The following is a 25,913-nucleotide window of genomic DNA, read 5'->3' as shown; positions in this document are numbered from 1 at the left end:
CCCCCACACTGTTAGACCGCTGTCCCCACCCCCGCACTGTTAGACCGCTGTCCCCATTCCCACACTGCTAGACCGCTGTCCCCACCCCCGCACTGTTAGACCGCTGTCCCCACCCCCGCACTATTAGACCGATGTCCCCACCCCGCACTGTTAGACCACTGTCCCCATTCCCGCACTGTTAGACCGCTGTCCCCACCCCCCGCACTGTTAGACCGATGTCCCCACCCCCGCACTGTTAGACCACTGTCCCCATTCCCGCACTGTTAGACCGCTGTCCCCATTCCCGCACTGTTAGACCGCTGTCCCCACCCCCCGCACTGTTAGACCGCTGTCCCCACCCCCGCACTGTTAGACCGCTGTCCCCATTCCCGCACTGTTAGACCGCTGTCCCCACCCCCGCACTGTTAGACCACTGTCCCCATCCCCACACTGCTAGACCGCTGTCCCCACCCCCGCAGTGTTAGACCGCTGTCCCCACCCACACTGTTAGACCGCTGTCCCCACCCCCCGCACTGTTAGACCGCTGTCCCCACCCCCGCACTGTTAGACCGCTGTCCCCATTCCCGCACTGTTAGACCGCTGTCCCCACCCCCGCACTGTTAGACCACTGTCCCCATCCCCACACTGCTAGACCGCTGTCCCCACCCCCGCAGTGTTAGACCACTGTCCCCACCCACACTGTTAGACCGATGTCCCCACCCACACTGTTAGACCGCTGTCTTCCTCCCCACTCTGTTTGACCGCTGTCCCCACCCCCGCACTGTTAGACCGCTGTCCCCACCCCCACACTGTTTGACCGCTGTCCCCACCCCCGCACTGTTAGACCGCTGTCCCCATCCCCACACTGCTAGACCATTGTCCCCACCCACACTGTTAGACCGCTGTCTTCCTCCCCACTCTGTTTGACCGCTGTCCCCACCCCCACACTGTTAGACCGCTGTCTCACCCCCACACTGTTTGACCGCTGCCCCACCCCCGCACTGTTAGACCAATGTCCCCACCCACACTGTTAGACTGCTGTCCCCACCCCCGCACTGTTAGACCGCTGCCCCCACCCCCGCACTGTTAGACCATTGTCCCCACCCACACTGTTAGACCGCTGTCCCCACCCCCGCAGTGTTAGACCGCTGCCCCCACCCCCGCACTGTTAGACCATTGTCCCCACCCACACTGTTAGACCGCTGTCCCCACCCCCGCAGTGTTAGACCGCTGTCCCCACCCACACTGTTAGACCGCTGTCCCCACCCCCGCACTGTTAGACCATTGTCCCCACCCACACTGTTAGACCGCTGTCCCCACCCCCACACTGTTAGACCGCTGCCCCCACCCCCGCACTGTTAGACCATTGTCCCCACCCACACTGTTAGACCGCTGTCCCCACCCCCGCAGTGTTAGACTGCTGTCCCCACCCCCGCACTGTTAGACCATTGTCCCCACCCACACTGTTAGACCGCTGTCCCCACCCCCGCAGTGTTAGACCGCTGCCCCCACCCCCGCACTGTTAGACCATTGTCCCCACCCACACTGTTAGACCGCTGTCCCCACCCCCCGCACTGTTAGACCGCTGTCCCCACCCCCGCACTGTTAGACCGCTGTCCCCACCCCCGCAGTGTTAGACCGCTGTCCCCACCCCCCGCACTGTTAGACCGCTGTCCCCATTCCCGCACTGCTAGACCGCTGTCCCCACCCCCCGCAGTGTTAGACCACTGTCCCCACCCACACTGTTAGACCGATGTCCCCACCCACACTGTTAGACCGCTGTCCCCATTCCCGCACTGTTAGACCATTGTCCCCACCCCCGCACTGTTAGACCGATGTCCCCACCCACACTGTTAGACCGCTGTCCCCATTCCCGCACTGTTAGACCATTGTCCCCACCCCCGCACTGTTAGACCGATGTCCCCACCCACACTGTTAGACCGCTGTCTTCCTCCCCACTCTGTTTGACCGCTGTCCCCACCCCCGCACTGTTAGACCGCTGTCCCCACCCCCACACTGTTTGACCGCTGTCCCCACCCCCGCACTGTTAGACCGCTGCCCCCACCCCCGCACTGTTAGACCATTGTCCCCACCCACACTGTTAGACCGCTGTCCCCACCCCCGCAGTGTTAGACCGCTGTCCCCACCCACACTGTTAGACCGCTGTCCCCACCCCCGCACTGTTAGACCATTGTCCCCACCCACACTGTTAGACCGCTGTCCCCACCCCCGCACTGTTAGACCGCTGCCCCCACCCCCGCACTGTTAGACCATTGTCCCCACCCACACTGTTAGACCGCTGTCCCCACCCCCGCAGTGTTAGACCGCTGTCCCCACCCCCGCACTGTTAGACCATTGTCCCCACCCACACTGTTAGACCGCTGTCCCCACCCCCGCAGTGTTAGACCGCTGCCCCCACCCCCGCACTGTTAGACCATTGTCCCCACCCACACTGTTAGACCGCTGTCCCCACCCCCCGCACTGTTAGACCGCTGTCCCCACCCCCGCACTGTTAGACCGCTGTCCCCACCCCCCGCACTGTTAGACCGCTGTCCCCATTCCCGCACTGTTAGACCGCTGTCCCCACCCCCGCACTGTTAGACCACTGTCCCCATCCCCACACTGCTAGACCGCTGTCCCCACCCCCCGCAGTGTTAGACCACTGTCCCCACCCACACTGTTAGACCGATGTCCCCACCCACACTGTTAGACCGCTGTCTTCCTCCCCACTCTGTTTGACCGCTGTCCCCACCCCCGCACTGTTAGACCGCTGTCCCCACCCCCACACTGTTTGACCGCTGTCCCCACCCCCGCACTGTTAGACCGCTGTCCCCATCCCCACACTGCTAGACCATTGTCCCCACCCACACTGTTAGACCGCTGTCTTCCTCCCCACTCTGTTTGACCGCTGTCCCCACCCCCACACTGTTAGACCGCTGTCTCACCCCCACACTGTTAGACTGCTGTCCCCACCCCCGCACTGTTAGACCATTGTCCCCACCCACACTGTTAGACCGCTGTCCCCACCCACACTGTTAGACTGCTGTCCCCACCCCCGCACTGTTAGACCACTGTCCCCACCCCCGCACTGTTAGACCATTGTCCCCACCCACACTGTTAGACCGCTGTCCCCACCCACACTGTTAGACCGCTGTCCCCACCCCCGCACTGTTAGACCACTGTCCCCATCCCCACACTGCTAGACCGCTGTCCCCACCCCCCGCAGTGTTAGACCACTGTCCCCACCCACACTGTTAGACCGATGTCCCCACCCACACTGTTAGACCGCTGTCTTCCTCCCCACTCTGTTTGACCGCTGTCCCCACCCCAGCACTGTTAGACCGCTGTCCCCACCCCCACACTGTTTGACCGCTGTCCCCACCCCCGCACTGTTAGACCGCTGTCCCCATCCCCACACTGCTAGACCATTGTCCCCACCCACACTGTTAGACCGCTGTCTTCCTCCCCACTCTGTTTGACCGCTGTCCCCACCCCCACACTGTTAGACCGCTGTCTCACCCCCACACTGTTAGACTGCTGTCCCCACCCCCGCACTGTTAGACCATTGTCCCCACCCACACTGTTAGACCGCTGTCCCCACCCACACTGTTAGACTGCTGTCCCCACCCCCGCACTGTTAGACCATTGTCCCCACCCACACTGTTAGACTGCTGTCCCCACCCCCGCACTGTTAGACCGCTGCCCCCACCCCCGCACTGTTAGACCATTGTCCCCACCCACACTGTTAGACCGCTGTCCCCACCCCCGCAGTGTTAGACCGCTGCCCCCACCCCCACACTGTTAGACCATTGTCCCCACCCACACTGTTAGACCGCTGTCCCCACCCCCGCAGTGTTAGACCGCTGTCCCCACCCACACTGTTAGACCGCTGTCCCCACCCCCGCACTGTTAGACCATTGTCCCCACCCACACTGTTAGACTGCTGTCCCCACCCCCGCACTGTTAGACCGCTGCCCCCACCCCCGCACTGTTAGACCATTGTCCCCACCCACACTGTTAGACCGCTGTCCCCACCCCCGCAGTGTTAGACCGCTGTCCCCACCCCCGCACTGTTAGACCATTGTCCCCACCCACACTGTTAGACCGCTGTCCCCACCCCCGCAGTGTTAGACCGCTGCCCCCACCCCCGCACTGTTAGACCATTGTCCCCACCCACACTGTTAGACCGCTGTCCCCACCCCCGCAGTGTTAGACCGCTGCCCCCACCCCCGCACTGTTAGACCATTGTCCCCACCCACACTGTTAGACCACTGCCCCCACCCCACAGTGTTTAACCGCTGTCCCCATCCCCACACTGTTAGACCGCTGCCCCACCCCCACACTGTTAGGCCATTGTCCCCACCCACACTGTTAGACCGCTGTCTTCCTCCCCACTCTGTTTGACCGCTGTCCCCACCCCCACACTGTTTGACCGCTGTCTTCCTCCCCACTCTGTTTGACCGCTGTCCCCACCCCCACACTGTTTGACCGCTGTCCCCACCCCCGCACTGTTAGACCGCTGTCTTCCTCCCCACTCTGTTTGACCGCTGTCCCCACCCCCACACTGTTAGACCGCTGTCTCACCCCCACACTGTTAGACTGCTGTCCCCACCCCCGCACTGTTAGACCATTGTCCCCACCCACACTGTTAGACCGCTGTCCCCACCCACACTGTTAGACTGCTGTCCCCACCCCCGCACTGTTAGACCATTGTCCCCACCCACACTGTTAGACTGCTGTCCCCACCCCCGCACTGTTAGACCGCTGCCCCCACCCCCGCACTGTTAGACCATTGTCCCCACCCACACTGTTAGACCGCTGTCCCCACCCCCGCAGTGTTAGACCGCTGCCCCCACCCCCACACTGTTAGACCATTGTCCCCACCCACACTGTTAGACCGCTGTCCCCACCCCCGCAGTGTTAGACCGCTGTCCCCACCCACACTGTTAGACCGCTGTCCCCACCCCCGCACTGTTAGACCATTGTCCCCACCCACACTGTTAGACCGCTGTCCCCACCCCCGCACTGTTAGACCGCTGCCCCCACCCCCGCACTGTTAGACCATTGTCCCCACCCACACTGTTAGACCGCTGTCCCCACCCCCGCAGTGTTAGACCGCTGTCCCCACCCCCGCACTGTTAGACCATTGTCCCCACCCACACTGTTAGACCGCTGTCCCCACCCCCGCAGTGTTAGACCGCTGCCCCCACCCCCGCACTGTTAGACCATTGTCCCCACCCACACTGTTAGACCGCTGTCCCCACCCCCGCAGTGTTAGACCGCTGCCCCCACCCCCGCACTGTTAGACCATTGTCCCCACCCACACTGTTAGACCACTGCCCCCACCCCACAGTGTTTAACCGCTGTCCCCATCCCCACACTGTTAGACCGCTGCCCCACCCCCACACTGTTAGGCCATTGTCCCCACCCACACTGTTAGACCGCTGTCTTCCTCCCCACTCTGTTTGACCGCTGTCCCCACCCCCACACTGTTTGACCGCTGTCTTCCTCCCCACTCTGTTTGACCGCTGTCCCCACCCCCACACTGTTTGACCGCTGTCCCCACCCCCGCACTGTTAGACCGCTGTCTTCCTCCCCACTCTGTTTGACCGCTGTCCCCACCCCCACACTGTTAGACCGCTGTCTTCCTCCCCACTCTGTTTGACCGCTGTCCCCACCCCCACACTGTTTGACCGCTGTCCCCACCCCCGCACTGTTAGATCGTTGTCCCCACCCCACAGTGTTAGACCATTGCCCCCACCCCTCACTATTAGACCGCTGTCTCCCTCCCCACACTGTTAGACCGCTGCCCCACCCCCACAGTGTTAGACCGCTGCCCCCACCCCCACAGTGTTAGACCGCTTCCCCCACCCCCACAGTGTTAGACCACTGCCCCACCCCCACACTGTTAGACCGCTGCCCCACCCCCACAGTGTTTGACCGCTGCCCCCCACCCCCACAGTGTTAGACCACTGCCCCACCCCCACACTATTAGACCGCTGCCCCCCACCCCCACAGTGTTTGACCGCTGCCCCCACCCCACAGTGTTAGACCGCTGTCTCCCTCCCCACACTGTTAGACCGCTGCCCCACCCCCACAGTGTTAGACCGCTGTCCCCACCCCCACAGTGTTAGACCACTGCCCCACCCCCACACTGTTAGACCGCTGCCCCACCCCCACAGTGTTAGACCGCTGCCCCCACCCCACAGTGTTAGACCGCTGCCCTACCCGCAGTGTTTCTGGAATGGTGGGGGCTCAGCTCAGTCTGGGGACTGCAGTTTGCCTCCAGATCTTCCTGTCTGCCCAGCCCATGCTGGATGATGACCCATGTGCCTCAGCAGCAAAATGAGAGGTGGGAGGCTTTGGTAGAACAGGATGTGAGATGGAGGCTGTGTGATTTGTGCAGTCCGTCCAGAAACGGGTCCAGTGCTGCCGTTACCAGGCAATGGCTGAACGCACCAAGGTTTAGCCCACGTCAGAGAGGAACAGCTTCACCAGAGCTCAGGACATGGGACCACAATAACCGAGGGTAGCCTGGTCCTCACAGGCAATTGGCAATGGGCTTATTGTTGTCACATGTACTGAAGTAGAGTGAGCAGCTTTGCTTTGCAAGCCATCCATACAGATTCTTCCAAACATCAGTACATTACAGCCAGTACAGGGCTCTCAACCCGTAACGTGAATGTAATACAAAGGGAAAGCAATATCGGAATGCAGAATATACTGTTGCAGCAAAAGTGAGTTGCAGGCAGACAATAAGGTGCAAGGCCACAACAAGAATGGTTAAGAAATCAAGGTTCATTTTTATCAGAGAAGAGGTCCTTGTAACAGCTGAATAGAAACTGTCCTTGAGCTTAGCGGTGACTATTTCCAAACTGTTGTATCTTCTGCCCAATGCAAAGAGGAGGGAGAGAGTGACCAGGGTGGGAGGATTCCTTAATTATGTTGCTACTTTCCCAAAGCTGAGAGAAGTGTGGACAGAGTACATGGAGGGGAGGCTGCTTCTGTGATGTGTCCACAGCTCTCCACAGTTTCTTGTGGTCACAGGCAGCGCAGTTGATGTAATAGGCCACGATGGCATGCTTTCTGTGGTACATCTATAAAAATTGGTCAGAGTCAATGGGGTAGTTTCTTGATCTTTTGAGGAAGTGGAGGCTCAGGTGTGCTTTCTTGGCCAGCTGTGGAGTGATGCATCGCTGGAGGTGAGGCAGGCAGGAAACCTAGACCCAGTACAACAGCACCAATCATTCTGCTTATCTCTCTTAAAGTCAGGCGTCACATACCTGTAAGTATTTCACCTGCAGAAGCAGGAACACTCGAATGGATTGGTGCCTGTTGTGGTACTCCAAGTAGGACACATGAGTGCCCGGGGAGAAACAGTCTGGTTCAAACGTTAGTTCCACAGGTACACTTCTCTGAAGAGGAAAAATAACCCTCCATAAACACATTGAGATCAAGTTCAAGATTGTTTAATATCATTTCCTGTACACAAATGTAAGGAGAGGGAAATAATTGTTCCTCCGGATCTGAAGCAGTACAAAAGATAAAGACCACAATAATAATAATAATAATAATAACACAAATGATATAAGTGCATAAGAGCTTATATTCAGTGCCGATGAAAAGTATTCACCCTTCTTGGAAGGTTTCATGTTTTATTGTTTTACGACATTGAATCACAGTGGATTTAAATTGGTTTATTTGACACTGATCAACAGAAAAAGACTTGTCAAAGTGAAAACAGATCTCTACAAAGTGATCAAATTAATTACAAATATAAAACACAAAATAATTGATTGCATAAGAATTCACTCCCTTTAATATGATGCATCAAATCATCACTGGCGAAGCCAATTCATTTTAGAAACATAGAAAGGGCACAATGCATGGGCACAATACAGGCCCATCAGCCCACAGTGCTGTGCCGAACATGTACTTACTTTAGAAATTACCTAAAGTTACCCATAGAACATGGAATAGTATAGCACATTACAGGCCCTTCGGCCCACAGCGTTATGCCGACCCTCAAACCCTGCCTCCGATATAACCCCCCACCCCAACCAAAAAGCACAAATCAAGGGATGGATACAAGAAATTTCCAAGCCACTGAATATCCCTTGGAGTACAGTTCAGGAAATGGAAAGAATATGACACAGCGGTAAATTTACCTAGAGTAGACCATCCTCATAAACTGAGTGACTGTGCAAGAAGGGGACGAGTGAGGGAGGCCACCAAGAGACCTATGACAACTCTGGAGGAGTTACAAGCTTCATTGGCTGAGATGGGAGAGACTGCACATACCTCAGCTGCTTCCTGGGTGCTTCACCAGTTGCCGCTTTATCAGAGCGGCAAAGAGAAAGCCACTCACATGAAATCTCAGCTAGAGTTTGCCAGAAGGCATGTGGAAGACTCTGACGTCAGCTGGAAGAAGGTTCTATGTTCTGATGAAACCAAAACTGAGCTTTTTGGCCATCAGACTAAATGCTATAGACACAAAATGCCAGAGGAACAGCAGGCCAGGCAGCATCAATGGAAAAAAATATAGTCAACGTTTCGGGCAGAGACCCTTTAGAGACTAAACGCTATGTTTGGCATAAGCCAAACACTGTACCTCCTCAAAATCACTCTATCCCTACCATGAAGGAAGGTGGTGACTGCATCATGCTGTGGAGATGCTTCATTGCAGCAGACCCTGGAAGGCTGGTGAAGGTAGAGGGTAAAATGCATTCAGCAAAATACAGTTTTCCTGGAGGAAAACCTGATGCAGTCTGCAAGAGAACTACGACTTGGGAAAAGATTTGTTTTCCAGCAAGACCATGACCCCAAGTATATAGCCTAAGCTACACAGAAATGGCTTAAAAACAAAGTTAGTATCCTGGAGTGGCCAAGTCAGAGTCCAGACCTCAATCCAATTGAGAATTTGTGGCTGGACTTTAAAAGGGCTGTTCACTCACAAACCCCATGCAATCTGACAGAGCATGAGCAGTTTTAAAGAAGAATGGGGAAAAATTGCAGTGCCCGGATGAGCAAAGCTGATAGAGACCTATCCACACAGACTCAAGGCTGTAATTGCTGCCAAAGGTGCATCTACTAAATACTGGCTTGAAAGGGGTGAATATTCATGCAATCAATTATTTTGTGTTTTATATTTGTAATTAATTTAGATCATATTGTAGAGATGTGTTTTCACTTTGACTCACAAGAGTCTTTTTCTGTTGATCAGTGTCTAAAAAAGCCAAATTAAATCCATTCTTATTCAATGTTGTAAAACAATAAAACATGAAAACGTCCAAAGGGAGGGAATACTTCTTGTAGGCACAGTATCTAGATAGAGTATATAGAATCATAGAAAAGTATAGCACTAAAACAGGCCCCTCAGACCATCTAGTCCATGCCGAACCATTGAAGCTGCCTACTTCCATCGATCTGGGACCATGGTCCTCCATACCCTACCACCCCTGCACCTATCTATTTCTCTTAAATGTTGAAATCGAGAGCTTGCACGCAAACCACTTCCACTGGCGGCTTGATCCACACTCTCACGACCCTCTGACTGAAGAAGTTTCCCCTCATGCTCCCCTTAAACTTTTCACCATTCACCCTTAACCCATGACCTCCAGTTGTAGTCCCATTTACCCTGTCTATACCCCTCATAATTCTGTCTACCTAAAACAAATCTCCCCTCAATCTTCTATGTTCCAAGGAATAAAGTTCTAACCTATTCAATCTTTCCTTACAACTCAGGTCCTCCAGTCCCAGCAACATCTTTGTAAATTTTCTCTGTATTCTTTCGAACTTACTTATATCTTTCCTGTTAGTAGCAGCCAAAACTGCACACAATACTCCAAATTAGACCTCACCAACATCTTACAGAACTTCAACGTAACATCCTATCTCATGTACTCAGTACTTTGATTTACAAAGGCCAAGGTACCAAAAGCTTTATGACTTGGTCTACCTGTGATGTCACTTTCAATAAATTATGGACCTGTATTCTCAGATCCCTTTGTTCACCTCAGTGCTCTACTACTGTTCACTGTGTAAGACCCACCCTGGTCAGTCCTAAGTGCAAAACCTCACACTTGTTTACATTAAATTCTATCTGCGATTTTTCAGCCCATTTTTTCCAGCTCGTCCAAATCCCACTGCAATCTCTGATACTCTTCCTCACGGTCCACTACTCTCCTCAGTCTTGGTGCCATCCGCAAATTTGCTGAGGCAATTAACCATATTATCATCCAAATCATTGATATAGATGACAAACAACGGGTCCAGCACCGATCTCTGTGCACTCCACAGAGAGACATCCATCTACTACCACTCTCTGGCTTCTCCCACAATGACAGGATCTAATCCAATTCACTACCTCATCTTGAATGCCCAGCGACTGTAACTCTTTGACCAACATTCCATGTGGGACCTTATTAAAAGCCTTGCTAAAGTTCATGTAGACAACATCCACTACCTTACCTTCATTGACTTTCCTGGTAATTTCCTGGATGTAACAAAACAAATTGATGAAGGTAGAGCAGTGGATGTAGTGTATATGAATTTCAGTAAGGCATTTGATAAGGTTCCCCATGTGAGGCTCATTCAGAAAGTAATGAAGCATGTGGATCCAGACTTGGCTTGACCACAGAAGGCAAAGGGTGGTTGTGGATGGTTCATGGAGGTCAGTGACCAGTTGGATTCCTCAGGGATCTGTTCTTGGACCCCTCCTCTTTGCGATTTTTACAAATGACCTGGATGAGGAAGTAGATGGGTGGGTAAGTATGTTTGCTCGTGACGCAAAGGTTGGGGGGTGTTGTGGATAGTGTGGAGGATTGTCAGAGGTTACAGCGGGATGTAGAACTGGGCTGAGAAGTGACAGATGGAGTTCAACCCGGATAAGTGTGAAGTGGTTCATTTCAGTAGGTCAAATTTGAAGACAGAATATAATATTAAATGTAAGACTCTTGGCAATGTGGAGGATCAGAAACATCTTGGGGTCTGTGTCTATAGGACACTCAAAATTGCTGAGCAGGTTGACAGTGTTGCTAAGAAGGTGTATGGTGTGATGGTCTTCATCAACTGTGAGGTTGAGTTCAAGGGCTGTGAAGTAATGTTACAGGTAGTGATCATAATTCTCTCTCCTTTACAATAGCATTGGAGAGAGATAGGAACAGACAAGTTAGAAAAGCGTATAATTGGAATAAGGGGAATTATGAGACTATCAGGCAGGAAACCTGATTTTTCAGGAGAAAATTCAGATAGATTTTTCTTAACTACTTGGGATAAAAGAGGCACAACTGTGCAACCGCATGACCTCAGAGCGCGGAAGCTTTAAAAAGAACACCGCCATATCCAGTGGGCAACGTCAGAGCGGGCAGTGGAGTGAGAGGTGCAGAGCGTTAGGGCTTTGACTCAACTGGCTTAGGTAGAATCGGGAAGAGGCTTCCTGCGACCGTTGAGTTTTATAGTAAAGGGGTAAGTTACAGGTTTATTTATTTAGTAATAACAGTAGCATTAGAGGTATGCATCTAGGATTAGTGTTATGCTTGGAATGCCAGATGTGGGGACCCTGGGAGACTCCCAGCCTCCCCAAGGATTACACCTGCACCAGGTGCATTGAGATGAGGCTCCTTAAGGACCGTGTTCGGGATCTGGAGCTGTAACTTGATGACCTTCAGCTAATTAGGGAAAGTGAGGAGGTTATTGATAATACCTATAGAGAGATAGCACCTCTGTGACAGTCCCCCTCAGAAATCGATATATCGTTTTATATCTGCGAGCCAGACAAGGATACCCGGATGGTGTGTTACCTCCCTGGTGTCACGATACGGGATGTCTCAGGTCGGGTCCAGAGTATTCTGAGGAGAAAGGGCGAGCAGCCAGAAGTCTTGGTACATGTTGGTACCAATGACATAGACAGAAAAAGAGAGGAGGCCCTGAAGGAAGATTACTGGGAACTTGGAAAAAAATTGAAAAGCCGGACCTCCAGAGTAATAATCTCAGGATTACTGCCTGAGCCACGCGCTAATGAAGGTAAGAATAGCAGAATTAAGCAGATAAATGTGTGGCTAAGTAACTGGTGCAGGGGGCAGGGCTTCAAATTTTTGGATCATTGGGATCTATTTTGGGGGAGGTATGAATTATACAAAAACAATGGGTTACACCTGAATTCAAAGGGTACTAATATCCTGGCAGGATTGTTTAATATAACTGTTAGGGAAGGTTTAAACTAAGTTGGCAAGGGGAAGGAAACCAGAGTGTTAAGGTCCAGGAAGAGGAAAATAGAAATAAGTCACAGTTACTGTGCAGCAAAGATGGCAAAGAGGACAGGCAGGTGAATAGACAGGGTAATTTGCTGTGCGATAGAAATATAGCAAAATCGGTAACAGATACTGATCTAAATGTATTGTACTTTAATACACACAGCATTAAAAATAAAGTGGATGACCTTGTTGTACAACTACAGGTTAAAAGATATGACATTGTGGCCATCACCGAGTCATGGCTAAATGATAGATGTGATTGGGAGCTGAATGTCCAAGGATACACAGTGAATAGGAAAGATAGGAAGGCAGGTAAAGGGGGGTGGCTTGGCCCTGATGGTAAGCAACGATATCAAATCACTAGAAAGAAGGAACATAGGATCAGAAGAGGTAGAATTTTTATGGGTCGAGTTAGGAAATGGCAAGGGTAAAAAGACACTAATAGCAGTTATATACAGGCCTCCAAACAGCAGCCGGGATGTGGACTACAAGTTACAGCTGGAAATAGAAAAAACGTGTCAGAAGGATGATGTCAAGATAATTATGGGGGATTTTAATATGAAAGTGGATTGGGAAAGTCAGGAAGGTACTGGATGTCAGGAGAGGGAGTTTGTAGAATGCCTACAGGATGGCTTTTTGGAGCAGCTTGTCCATAACCCACCAGGGGATCGGCTGTTTTGGATTGGGTGCTGTGTAATGAACCTGAGGCGATTAGGGTGCTAGAGGTAATGGAACCCCTTGGAAGTAGCAATCATAATATTAAGTTCAGTTTCAAATTTAAAAAGGAGAAGCTGGTATCAGGTGTATCGATATTTCAGTGGAACAAAGGAAATTAGTGGTATGAGAGAGGAACTGGCCCAAGTTGATTGGAAAAGTAAGCTAGATGGAAAGACGGTAGAGCAAAATTGGATGAAATTCCTACAAGAAATAAGGAAATTGCAGGAAAAATATATTCCAAGAAAAAAGAAAATCATGAATGGAAAAATGGCACAAATGTGGCTAACGAGAGAGGTTAAGGCTAAAATAAAAGCAAAAGAGACGGCGTACAAGGAAGCAAAAATTAGTGGGAAAACTGAGGACTGGAGGATTTTTAAAAACTTACAGAAGGAAACTAAGAAAGTCATTAGGAAAGAAAAGATGAATTATGAAAGGAAGTTGGCAATTAACATAAAAAAGGATACGAAGAGTTTTTTTAAATATATGAAGAGTAAAAAAGTGACACGGGTAGATATAAGACCGATTGAAAATGATGCTGGAGAAATTATAATAGGTAACAAAGAGATGACAGAGGAACTAAATGAGTATTTTGCATCAGTCTTCACAATGGAAGACATTAGCAAAATACCTGATAGCCAGAGGTCTCAGGGAATAGAATTAGGTACAGTCAAGATTACTAGAGAGAAAGTGCTTAGGAAGCTAAATGGACTAAGGATAGATAAACATGAGGAAATCTGCAGATGCTGGAAATTCAAGCAACACACACAGAAGTCTCCCAGACCGGATGAGGTGTACCCACGGGTTCTGAAGGAGGTGGCTTTGGAGATTGTGGAGGCATTGGAAATGATCTTCCAGGAATCAATAGACTCTGGCATGGTTCCGGAGGACTGGAAGGTTGCAAATGTAGTTCCGCTGTTTAAGAAAGGAGGGAGGCAGCAAAAAGAAAATTACAGACCTATTAGTCTGACATCGGTAGTTGGAAAGTTATTGGAGTTGATCCTCAAGGATGAGGTTAAGAAATACCTTGAGGTGCATGACAAAATAGGCCCAGGCCAGCATGGTTTCATGAAGGGAAGATACTTCCTCACCAACCTATTGGAATTTTTTGAGGTAATCTCAAATAAGATTGACAAGGGAGAGGCTGTGGATGTTGTGTACTTGGATTTTCAAAAGGCCTTTGATTAGGTGCCGCATAAGAGGCTGCTTAATAAGATGAGAGCCCATGGAATTACAGGAAAGATATTGGAATGGGTGGAGCATTGGCTGATAGGCAGAAAGCAAAGAGTGGGAATAAAGGGATCCTATTCTGGTTGGTTGCCGGTTACTAGTGGTGTTCCGCAGGGGTCGGTGTTGGGGCCGCTTCTTTTTGCACTGTATATCGATGATTTAGATTATGGATTAAATGGTTTTGTGGCTAAGTTTGCGGATGACACCAAGATAGGTGGAGGAGCGGGAAGTGTTGAAGAAACAGAAAGGTTACAGAGAGACTTGGTCAGTTTAGGAGAGTGGGCAAAGAAGTGGCAGATGAGATACAATGTTGAGAAATGTACATTTTGGAAGAAGAAATAATCGGGCAGATTATTATTTAGATAGGGAGAAAGTTCAAAAATCAGAATTGCAAAGAGACTTGGGGATCCTCGTGTGGGATACCCTAAAGGTTAACCACCAGGTTGGATCAGCAGTAAGAAAAGCGAATGCTATGTTGGCAATCATTTCAAGAGGAATAGTGTGTAAGAGTAAGGAGGTGTTGATGAGGCTCTATGGGGCACTGGTGAGACCCCATTTGGAATACTGTGTGCAGTTTTGGACCCCCTATCTTAGAAGGGATGTACTGATGTTGAAGAGAGTTCAGAGAAGAATTACAAGGATGATTCCTGGAATGCAGGGGCTAACATATGAGGAGCGTTTGTCGGCTCTTGGACTGTATTCATTAGAGTATAGAAGAATGAGAGGGGATTTAATAGAAAGATTTTGAATGTTGAAAGGGTTGGACAGAGTAGATGTGGAAAGGCTGTTTCCCTTGGTGGGTGAGTCCAGGACAAGAGGCCACTGTCTTAGAATTAGAGGATACCCATTTAAAACAGGTGAGGAGAATTTTTTTTAGCCAGAGGGTCGTGGATTTGTGGAATTCGCTGCCACATACGCCTGTGGAGGCCCGATCATTGAGGGTGTTTAAGGAGGAGATTGATAGGTATCTAATTAGTCAGGGTATCAAGGGATATGGGGAAAAAGCCGGAAATTGGAACTAGATGGGAGAATAGTTTAGCTCATGGTGGAGTGGCGGAGCAGACTCGATGGGACGAATGGCCTACTTCTGCTCCTTTGTCTTGTGATATCTGCTCTTGTCAAATTGGAAGCTTAAATTGGAAACAGACGTTCTCAGGGAAAAGTACAGAAGAAATATGGCAAATATTCAGTGGATATTCTGTGGAGTTCTGTATAGGTACATTCCAATGAGACAGGGAAGTTATGACAGGTTACAGGCACTGTGGTGAACAAAGGCTGTAATAAATCTAGTCGAGAAGAAAAGAAAAGCTTACAAAAGGTTCAGAGAGCTAGGTAATGTTAGAGATCTAGAAGATTATAAGGCTACCAGGAAGGAGCTTAAGAAAGAAATTAGGAGAGCCAGAAGGGGCCATGAGTACAAAGAAGGTTCACCAGATTGATTCCTGGGATGGCAGGACTTTCATATGAAGAAAGACTGGATCGACTAGGCTTATACTCACTAGAAATTAGAAGATTGAGGGGGGGATCTTATTGAAACATATAAAATTCTAAAGGGATTGGACAGGCTAGATGAAGGAAGATTGTTTCCAATGTTGGGGAAGTCCAGAACGAGGGGTCACAGTTTAAGGATAAAGGGGAAGCCTTTTAGGACTGAGATGAAGAAAAACTTCTTCACACAGAGAGTGGTGAATCTGTGGAATTCTCTGCCACAGGAAACAGTTGAGGCCAATTCATTGGCTATATTTAAGAGGAAGTTAAATATGGCCCTTGTGGCTAAAGGGATCAGGGGGTATGGAGAGAAAGCAGGTACAGGGTTCTGAGTTGGATGATCAGCCATGATCATACTGAATGGCGGTGCAGGCTCGAAGGGCTGAATGGCCTACTCCTGCACCTATTTTCTATGTTTCTATGATCCCAAGGCATTCTACAAGTATGTGAAGAGCAAGAGGATAAGATGTGAAAGAATAGGACCTATCAAGTGTGACAGTGGGAAAGTATGTATGGAACCAGAGGAAATAGCAGAGGTACATAATGAATATCTTACTTCAGTATTCACTATGGAAAAGGATCTTGGTGATTGTAGTGATGACTTTCAGCAGATTGAAAAGCTTGAGCATGTAGATATGAAGAAAGAGGATATGCTGGAGCTTCTGGAAAGTATCAAGTTGGATAATTTGTTGGGACTGGATGAGATGTACCCCAGGTTACTGTGGGAGGCGAGGGAGGAGATTGCTGAGCCTCTGGTGATAATCTTTGCATCATCAATGGGGATGGGAGAGGTTCCAGAGGACTGGAGCGTGCGAATGTTGTTCCTTTATTCAAGAAAGGAAGTAGATATAGCCCAGGAAATTACAGACCAGTGACTTACCTCAGTGGTTGGTAAGTTGATGGAGAAGATCCTGAGAGGCAGGATTTATGAACATTTGGAGAGGTATAATACGATTAGCAGTAGTCAGCATGGCTTTATCAAGGGCAAGTCGTGCCTTACGAGCCTGATTGAATTTTTTGAGGATGTGACTGAACACAATGATGAAAGAAGAGCAGTATACGTAGTGTATATGGACTTCAGGCAAGGCATTTGATAAGGTACCCTATGCAAGGCTTATTAAGAAAGTAAAGAGGTATGAGATCCAAGGGGACATTGCTTTGTGGATCCAGAATTGGCTTGCCTACAGAAGGCAAAGAGTGGTTGTAGACGGGTCATATTCTGCATGGGAGGTCAGTCACCAGTGGGGTGCCTCAGGGATCTGTTCTGGAACCCTTACTCTTCATGATTTTTATAAATGACCTGGATGAGGAAGTGGAGGGATGGGTTAGTAAGTTTGCTGATGACACAAAGGTTGAAGGTGTTGTGGATAGTGTGGAGGACTGTCAGAGGTTACAGTGGGACATTGATAGGATGCAAAACTGGGCTGAGAAGTGGCAGATGGAATTCAACCCAGATAAGGGTGAAGTGGTTCATTTTGGTAGGTCAAATATGATGGCAGAATATAGTATTAATGGTAAAACTCTTGGCAGTATGGAGGATCAGAGGGATCTTGGGGTCCGATTTCTTAGGACGCTCAAAGCAGCTGTGCAGGTTGACTCAGTGGTTAAGAAGGTGTATGGTGTATTGGCCTTCATTAATCGTGGAATTGAATTTAGGAGCCAAGAGGTAATGGTACAGCTACATAGGACCCTGGTCAGACCCCACTTCGAGTACTGTGCTCAGTCTGGTCACCTCACTACAGGAAGGATGTGGAAACTATAGAGAGGGTGCAGAGGAGATTTACAAGGATGTTGCCAGGATTGGAGAGCATGCCTTATGAGAATAGGTTGAATGAACTCGGCCTTTTCTCCTTGGAGCTATGGAGGATGAGAGGTGACCTGATAGAGGTGTATAAGATGATGAGAGGCATTGATTGTGTGGATAGACAGAGGCTTTTTCCCAGGGCTGAAATGGTTGCCACAAGAGGACACAGGTTTAATGTGCTGGGGCGTAAGTACAGAAGAGATGTCAGGGGTAAGTTTTTCACACAGAGAGTAGTGGGTGTACGGAATGCATTGCCAGTGAAGGTGGTAGAGGCGGATACAATAGGGTCTTTTAAGAGACTCTTAGATAGGTACATGGAGCTTAGAAAAATAGAGGGCTATGCAGTAGGGAATTTCTAGGCATCTTCTGGAATAGATTACATGGTCGGCACAACATTGTGGGGCAAAGGGCCTGTAATGTGCTGTAGATTACTATGTTCTATAATTTCCTCAAAAAAACTCTCTAAGATTGATTAGACACAACGTACCACATAAGAAGCCATGCTGACTATCCCTAATCAGTCCATGTCTCTCCAAGCACTCACCTCTAAAACAGTGGAACCCTGGAAAATTGAGCTGCCAGTCCTGTCCCTCCTGCAACCAAGCATACAATATCATAATACCATGTGCTGATCCATGCCCTGAGCTCATCCTTCATTTCCTTCAATACTTCTTGCTTAGAAATATATGCAGTTCAGGACACTATTCACACCATGCTCCTGAAGTCTTAACACCATCTGTCTCCACAACCTGTCCACTATCTGTTCTGTCACTCTGGTTCCCTTCCCCTTGCAACTCCAGTTTAAACCCCACCCCCACCCCGTGCAGCACTAGAAAACCTTCCTGCTAGGATATCAGTCCCCCTCCAGTTCAGGTGAAAACCATCAAACCATCTCTTCCGAACAAGTCCCACCTTCCCTGGAAGAAAGCCCAATGATCCAAAAATCTGATACCTTCCCTCCTTAGCCAAACCTCTGTGGTGATATCCATATAGCACCTATCACTGTGGTGAGAGGAGATCTGTTAGTTAGAATAACAGGCAGGAGGTTCTGTGGGCGAGAATGAGCTTCACGGATGGTATGTTGCGTCCTGGGTGCCAATGTCTGGGAGATCTCGGATCAAGTCCTCAGCATTCTTAACTGGGAGGGTGAACAGCCAGAAGTTGTGGTCCGTGTGGGTACCAATGATATGGGTAGGATGAATGATGAGGTTCTGCATAGGGAGTTAGGTGCTAAGTTAAAGAGTGGTGATCTCAGGATTGCTACCCTTGCCATGTGCTAGTGAGGCCAGAACTAGGAAGATTATACAGTTTAATTTGTGGCTAAGGAGTTGATGTAGGAGGGAGGGCATCAGAATTTGGGATCATTGGGTACCTGAATTGGAGGGGGACTAATATCCTAGCAGGAAGGTTTTGTTAGTGCTGCACAGTGGGGTTTAAAATAAAGTTGCAGGGTGATGGGAACCAGAATGCCAGAACAGTTAATGCAGAGGATGTGGAGGCAGATGTTGGTAAGATGTCAGAGAAAGTCAGGAATCAAAAGGTTGGGCATTGTGCAACAAAATCTAAAAGGGTGAGTACAGGATTAAAGATGTTGTATCTGAATGCGCGCAGTATATGGAATGAGGTAGATGAAACTGCAGCACAGTTGCAGATTGGCAGATATGATGTAGTCATCACCGAATCATGGCTGAAAGATTATAGCTGAGATCTTAATGTCCAAGGATATACATCGTGTTGAAAGGATAGGCAGGAAGGCAGAGGAGTGGCATTGCTCTGTTGGTAAAAAAAATGAAATCAAATCATTTGAAAGAGGTAACTTAGGGTCAGAAGGTAGTGAATCATTGTGGATAGAGCTAAGGAACTGCAAGGGTAGAAAGACCTTGCTGGGAGTTGTATACAGACCCCCAAACAGTAGTAAGGATGTGGCCTACAAATGACTATGGGAGATAGAAAATGCATACCAGAAGGACATGTTACAATAGTCATGGCAGTTTTCAGTATGGAGGTAGATTGGGAAAATCAGGTTGGTGTTGGATTACATGAGAGGGAAATTCTAGAGTGACTACAAGATGGCTTTTTAGAACAGCTTTTGGTTGAGCCCACAAAAGGATCAGCTATTCTGGATTGGGTGTTGTGCAATGAACCAGAATTAATTAGAGAGCTTAAGGTAAAAGAACCCTTAGGAGAAAGTGATTGTAATATGATAGAATTCAGCCTAAAATTTGAGACAGAGAACCTAAAGTCAGATGGATCAGTATTACAGTGGAGTATAGGGAATTACAGAGACATGAGAGAGAGTTGGCCAGAATTGATTGGAAAAGAAGGGATGACAGCAGAGCATCAATGGTTGGAATTTCTGGAAGCAATGTGGAAGGCACAGGATATATACATCCCAAAGAGGAAGAAGTATCTAAAGGAAAGATGACACAATCATGGCTAACAAGAGAAGTCAAAGCTGACATGAAAGCCAAAAGAGGGCATATAATAGAGCAAAAATTAGTGGGAAGTTAGAGGATTGGGAAGCTTTTAAAAAACAACAGAAGGCAACTAAAAAAGTCATTAAGAAGGTAAAGGTGGAATACAAAAGTAAGCTAGCCAATAATATTAAAGAGGATACCAAAAGTTTCTACAGATACATAGAGTGTAAAAGAGAGGTGAGAGTGGGTATTGGACTGCTGAAAAACAATGCTGGAGAGGTAGTAATGGGGGACAAGGAAATGGCGAACAAACTGAATAAGTATTTTGCATCAGTCTTCACTGTGGAAAGCACTTGTAGTATGATGGAAATTCAAGGTGTTAGGGGGCATGAAGTGTGTGAATTTACCATTACTAGAGAGGAGGTGCCTGGGAAACTGAAAGATCTGAAGGTAGTTAAGTCACCTGGACCAGACGGTGTATATGCCAGAGTTCTGAAAGAAGTGGCTGAAGAAATCATGAAGGCATTAGTAATAATTTTTCAATACTCACTAGATTCTGGAATGAAATTTTGCTTCACTCTTCAAGAAGAAAGAGAGACAGAAGAAAGGATACTATAAAACCTGTTAGTCTTTTTGAGACTTTATAAAGCACTGGTGAGGCCTCACTTGGAGTATTGTGAGCAGTTTTGGGCCACTTATCTTAGAAAGGATGTGCTGAAACTGCGGAGTGTTCAAAGGAGGTTCATGAAAATGATTCCAGGTTTGAACGGCTTGTCATATGAAGAACATTTGATGGCTCTGGGCCTGGATTGATTAGAATTTAGAAGAATGAGGGTTGATCTCATTGAAACCTATTGAATGGTGAAAGGCCTTGATAGAGTGGATGTGGAGAGTCTAAGATCTGAGGATTCAACCATAGAATAGAGAGGCGTCCTTTTAGAATGGAGATGAGGAGGAATTTCTTTAGCCAGAAAGTGTTGAATCTGTGGAATTTGTTGCCACAGGCCATTGTAAAGGCCAAGTCTTTATTTATATTTAATGAATAGATTGATAGATTCTTGATTGGTCAGGGCATGAAGGGATACATGGAAAAGGCAGGAGATTGGGGCTGAGATAAAATTTGGATGAAATGGCAGAGCAGACTAATTCTGTTCCTATCTTATGGTCTTCTGGTCTTACAGGAGTCAATTGTTAAGGAGGTGGTTTCAGGGTACTTGGAGGCAGATGATAAAATAGGCTGTAGTCAGCGTGGTTTCCTTAAAGGAAAATTTTGCCTGACAAATCTGTTGGAATTCTTTGAAGAAATAACAAGCGGGATAGACAAAGGAGAATCGGTTGATGTTGTGTACTTAGATTTTTCAGAAGTCCTATCTTATGGTTTTACGATTTTATTGTGCTAACTTAGATGTTTTGTTAAACAACTATGGCACATTTTGTGTACTTTGCAGTCTACACACAGCTGTGGTGATTTATCTGCCTGAAGCACTTCACCATTAGCCAAAACTGTTAGACTGGTCTGTTTCCCAAGTCAGTACTCGCTGTCCATTGCATTGGCCAGAGGATGGGTAATCAGAGGAGAGTAGAACCTTCAGTCTGATGGTGCTTTCCGTCAAAGGTATCTGTTCGAAGTGCCTGGAATATATATCCTGACTCCTGACTTGTCACCCAAAAGTCTGTCGCAGTAACAAGTCACAATGTCTAACTCACCTTTATTTCAAAACCTGTCATTGTTTGTTGCAGCATCAGCACTATATGATCTGAATTCCTTCTTGTCAGAATGTGCTTAGAAACCCTGAAATCTTCCTTTCAACTGTCATGAATTTTCACTGAATCGACTTTAGTCCTGATGAAGGGTTTCAGCCTGATATGTCAAATGTTTATTCCCCTCTGTAGATGTTGCCTGACTTGCTGAGTTCCTCCAGCATTTTGTGTGTGTTGCTCTGGATTTCCAGCTTCTGCAGTCTTTTGTGTTTCTGTTCTGTAGTTGTGCGCGCCTTAGTTTATATCTGCAGGCTTGTTTTGGTAGCTGAAATTCAAGTCTGTACTAAGCTGTGATGATTTATGGCCACTGCACTGATAGCAATTGGCCAAACTGGTCTCATCAATGCACCCTGGACCTGCTTTCAGGCTTTGGACTTTGCACACTTCTCTCACAATGAACTGCAGCTACACCAGCCACCTCTGTGGATGAGATTTTCCTGTGTCCATTGATATTCAAGTCTGAATATCAGCTTTTACTTGCTCAACAGCATTGACTGAATTTATTCATTCATGAACATATCCAATAAAAGAACCAGCACATCTGTAATACAAGGATAATTCTTTCAAAAACATGTTCTCACTGATTGTCTCATTTTGCTCCTGAGTCCTTTCACCAGATTTGTACCTTTCTGAGTTTCCAGCAGCTTCAGATAAATCTTCCCTTAGAGAATCAGGGTGGTCAGCTATGTGTGGAGCCGAGGGAGATGGGAGAGATTTTGAACGATTTCTTCTCTTCGGTATTCACTAAGGAGAAGGATATCGAATGGTGTAAGGTGTGGGAAACAAGTAAGGAAGTTATGGAACCTATGACAATTAAAGAGGTGGAAGTACTGGCGCTTTTAAGAAATTTAAAAGTGGATAAATCTCCGGGTCCTGACCGGATATTCCCCAGGACCTTGAGGGAAGTTTGTGTAGAGATAGCAGGAGCTCTGACGGAGATCTTTCAGATGTCATTAGAAACAGGGATTGTGCCGGAGGATTGGCGTATTGCTCATGTGGTTCCATTGTTTAAAAAGGGTTCTAGAAGTAAGCCTGGCAATTATAGACCTGTCAGTTTGACATCAGTGGTGGGTAAATTAATGGAAAGTATTCTTAGAGATAGTATTTATAATTATCTGGATAGACAGGATCTGATTAGGAGTAGCCAGCATGGATTTGTGCGTGGAAGGTCATGTTTGACAAACCTTATTGAATTTTTTGAAGTAGTTACGAGGAATGTTGACGAGGGTAAGGCAGTGGATGTAGTCTATATGGACTTCAGCAAGGCCTTTGACAAAGTTCCACATGGAAGGTTAGTTAAGAAGGTTCAGTCGTTAGGTATTAGTGCTGGAGTAATAAAATGGATTCAACAGTGGCTAGATGGGAGATGCCAGAGAGTAGTGGTGGATAATTGTTTATCGGGATGGAGGCCGGTGACTAGCGGGGTGCCTCAGGGATCTGTTTTGGGCCCAATGTTGTTTGTAATATACATAAATGATCTGGATGATGGGGTGGTAAATTGGATTAGTAAGTATGCTGATGATACTAAGGTAGGAGGTGTTGTGGATAATGAGGTGGGTTTTCAAAGCTTGCAGGGAGATTTATGCCGGTTAGAAGAATGGGCTGAACGTTGGCAGATGGAGTTTAATGCTGAGAAGTGTGAGGTTCTACATTTTGGCAGGAATAATCCAAATAGAACATACAGGGTAAATGGTAGGGCATTGAGGAATGCAGTGGAACAGAGAGATCTAGGAATAACAGTGCATAGTTCCCTGAAGGTGGAGTCTCATGTAGATAGGGTGGTGAAGAAGGCTTTTGGAACGCTGGCCTTTATAAATCAGAGCATTGAGTACAGAAGTTGGGATGTAATGTTAAAATTGTACAAGGCATTGGTAAGGCCAAATTTGGAATATTGTGTACAGTTCTGGTCACCGAATTATAGGAAAGATATCAATAAATTAGAGAGAGTGCAGAGACGATTTACTAGGATGTTACCAGGGTTTCAGCACTTAAGTTACAGAGAAAGGTTGAACAAGTTAGGTCTCTATTCATTGGAGCGTAGAAGGTTGAGGGGGGATTTGATCGAGGTATTTAAAATGTTGAGAGGGATAGATAGAGTTGACGTGAATAGGCTGTTTCCATTGAGAGTAGGGGAGATTCAAACGAGAGGACATGATTTGAGAGTTAGGGGGCAAAAGTTTAAGGGAAACACGAGGGGGTATTTCTTTACTCAGAGAGTGATAGCTGTGTGGAATGAGCTTCCTGTAGAAGTAGTAGAGGCCAGATCAGTTGTGTCATTTAAGGTAAAATTGGATAGGTATATGGATAGGAAAGGAGTGGAGGGTTATGGGCTGAGTGCGGGTAGGTGGGACTAGGTGAGATTAAGAGTTCGGCACGGACTAGGAGGGCCGGAATGGCCTGTTTCCGTGCTGTGATTGTTATATGGTTATATATGGTTATATCTTCCAATTTCTTCACAATACCTTTAAACAAGAAATTTTTGCCTCGAGTGGCATGAGATCTGTCAGCTTACCGCATGGCTCTGGCACCTTCCCATCACAAGTGTTACTTCCTTACTCACGCATCACATCCATTGGGCTGACACACGATTACTCTCGCCATCAACCCCGGGGGTGTGGTTTGCTTTGAAAAGCGTCCGTTCATTTGGTTACAAGCTGAGTGATTCTGGAGCTCATCTCAGCTGCCACTGCTGGCAGTCAGGGAAGCTGCCTGACAGTCAACAACAACATGGCCATGTGGGATGCTTTGAGAAATTAATTTTAGTGCATTGGACTCACTTAAAGTGTGCCATCAGAATTGGTAGGTAGGTCTGAAGAGGCTTGTCATTCCCATCGACTTGCAGTGGCTTCAAAATGAATTAAGACACAGCAAGTAAGTAACCAGAGAGGTAGTGGTTTATTTATAGACAGCACGTGAACTATTTACATGTTGAGTCTCCAAGCTATTATCGCAAACTGAATGCCTGTGATACTGTTACTGCGTTTGAGAAGCAGGCACCCCACAGGACTCTGCCGTCCATTAGTACATTATAAAGGCACAGTTGGATGCAGAGAAACAGCATGTTTCATGCTTAAAGATACATTACAATAGCTCATTGAATCAAGCTGCAAGACAACAAGGTCACAGGAAAATAAGGTTCTGGAAATGGCAAGGCAGCGATGGGTTCCATGGTCACAAAGCCAATCTGTGTCAACTTATCCCTTGACCATTCAGAAATAAAGTAAACACCTTCAACTTGTCAAGAAACAACCACAACTGAAGAAAGACAACATTTCTCCGTGGCAACCCTGGTCTCACCCCACCACAGATATTCCGTTTGTCCTACCTATCCCTCCCTCATCTTCACTGTTTCTTCTCTTTTCTAGTTCTGATGCAGGGTCTACAACCTGAAATATTAACTCTTTTTCTGTCTTTACAGCTGCTGCCTGACCTGCTGAGTGTCTCCAACTTTTTCTGATTTTAAGTCAACTCTGTGGTTGATACAAAAATATATCAGAATTTATACTATAAGGTTTACACATGTTTAAATAGCTGGCCAGGCCTGCAGTTGGCCAAGTGATTTTGTGAGTTAGCAGATGAATGGCGTTCTTGATCCATTGCCAAAGAGCCATTCCAAGGAAGGACTGCAGGATGCTGCATCTTTGGGAATCTGAAGACCAGCGAGACAGGAGCCACCAGGAGAGGGGGGGAAAGAGGTTATGGCTTAAGAAATAGATTGGGAGTAGGACTTCCAGCCCTTGTGCTTTCTCTACAATTCAGTGGCTGATCACCTACTTCAGCCCTCATGTCTGTGCAAGACCTCCTGACCTGGACTCCCCCTGGATCAGTGTGCAAGATTCACTCCAGACAACACTCTCAAACTCCATCATAACTTCACTGCTTCCCTCAAACCTAAGGATCTCATCAGAAAGCTGCAGAAACTGGAGTTTAAATATACACACAAAAGGCTGGACATACTCAGCAGGTCAGCAGAATCTGTGGTAGTTCAGGAAGCAGAGAGAATAAAGAGAAGCAAGAGGAGGCCTTTCACCATTCTGCCTGACCTCAATCACACTTTTCTGCATTATCCTCAGATCTCATGATTCCCTTCTGAATCAGAATCACTTTCCTGCCACTATGTGAAACATACCAGAATTGATTGTGGTTCGGAGCCAAGCATAAAACACAGGAAAATACCACAACAAACAACACAATAGCAGGACAATACTGCACACAACCACGAGCAATCAATAATAAGCAGAATGGCCACATACACAAATGTCAATA

Source organism: Hemitrygon akajei, chromosome 11, assembly GCF_048418815.1.
Source record: "Hemitrygon akajei chromosome 11, sHemAka1.3, whole genome shotgun sequence".
Taxonomy (NCBI): Eukaryota; Metazoa; Chordata; class Chondrichthyes; order Myliobatiformes; family Dasyatidae; genus Hemitrygon; species Hemitrygon akajei.
This window is presented reverse-complemented; position numbering follows the sequence as displayed.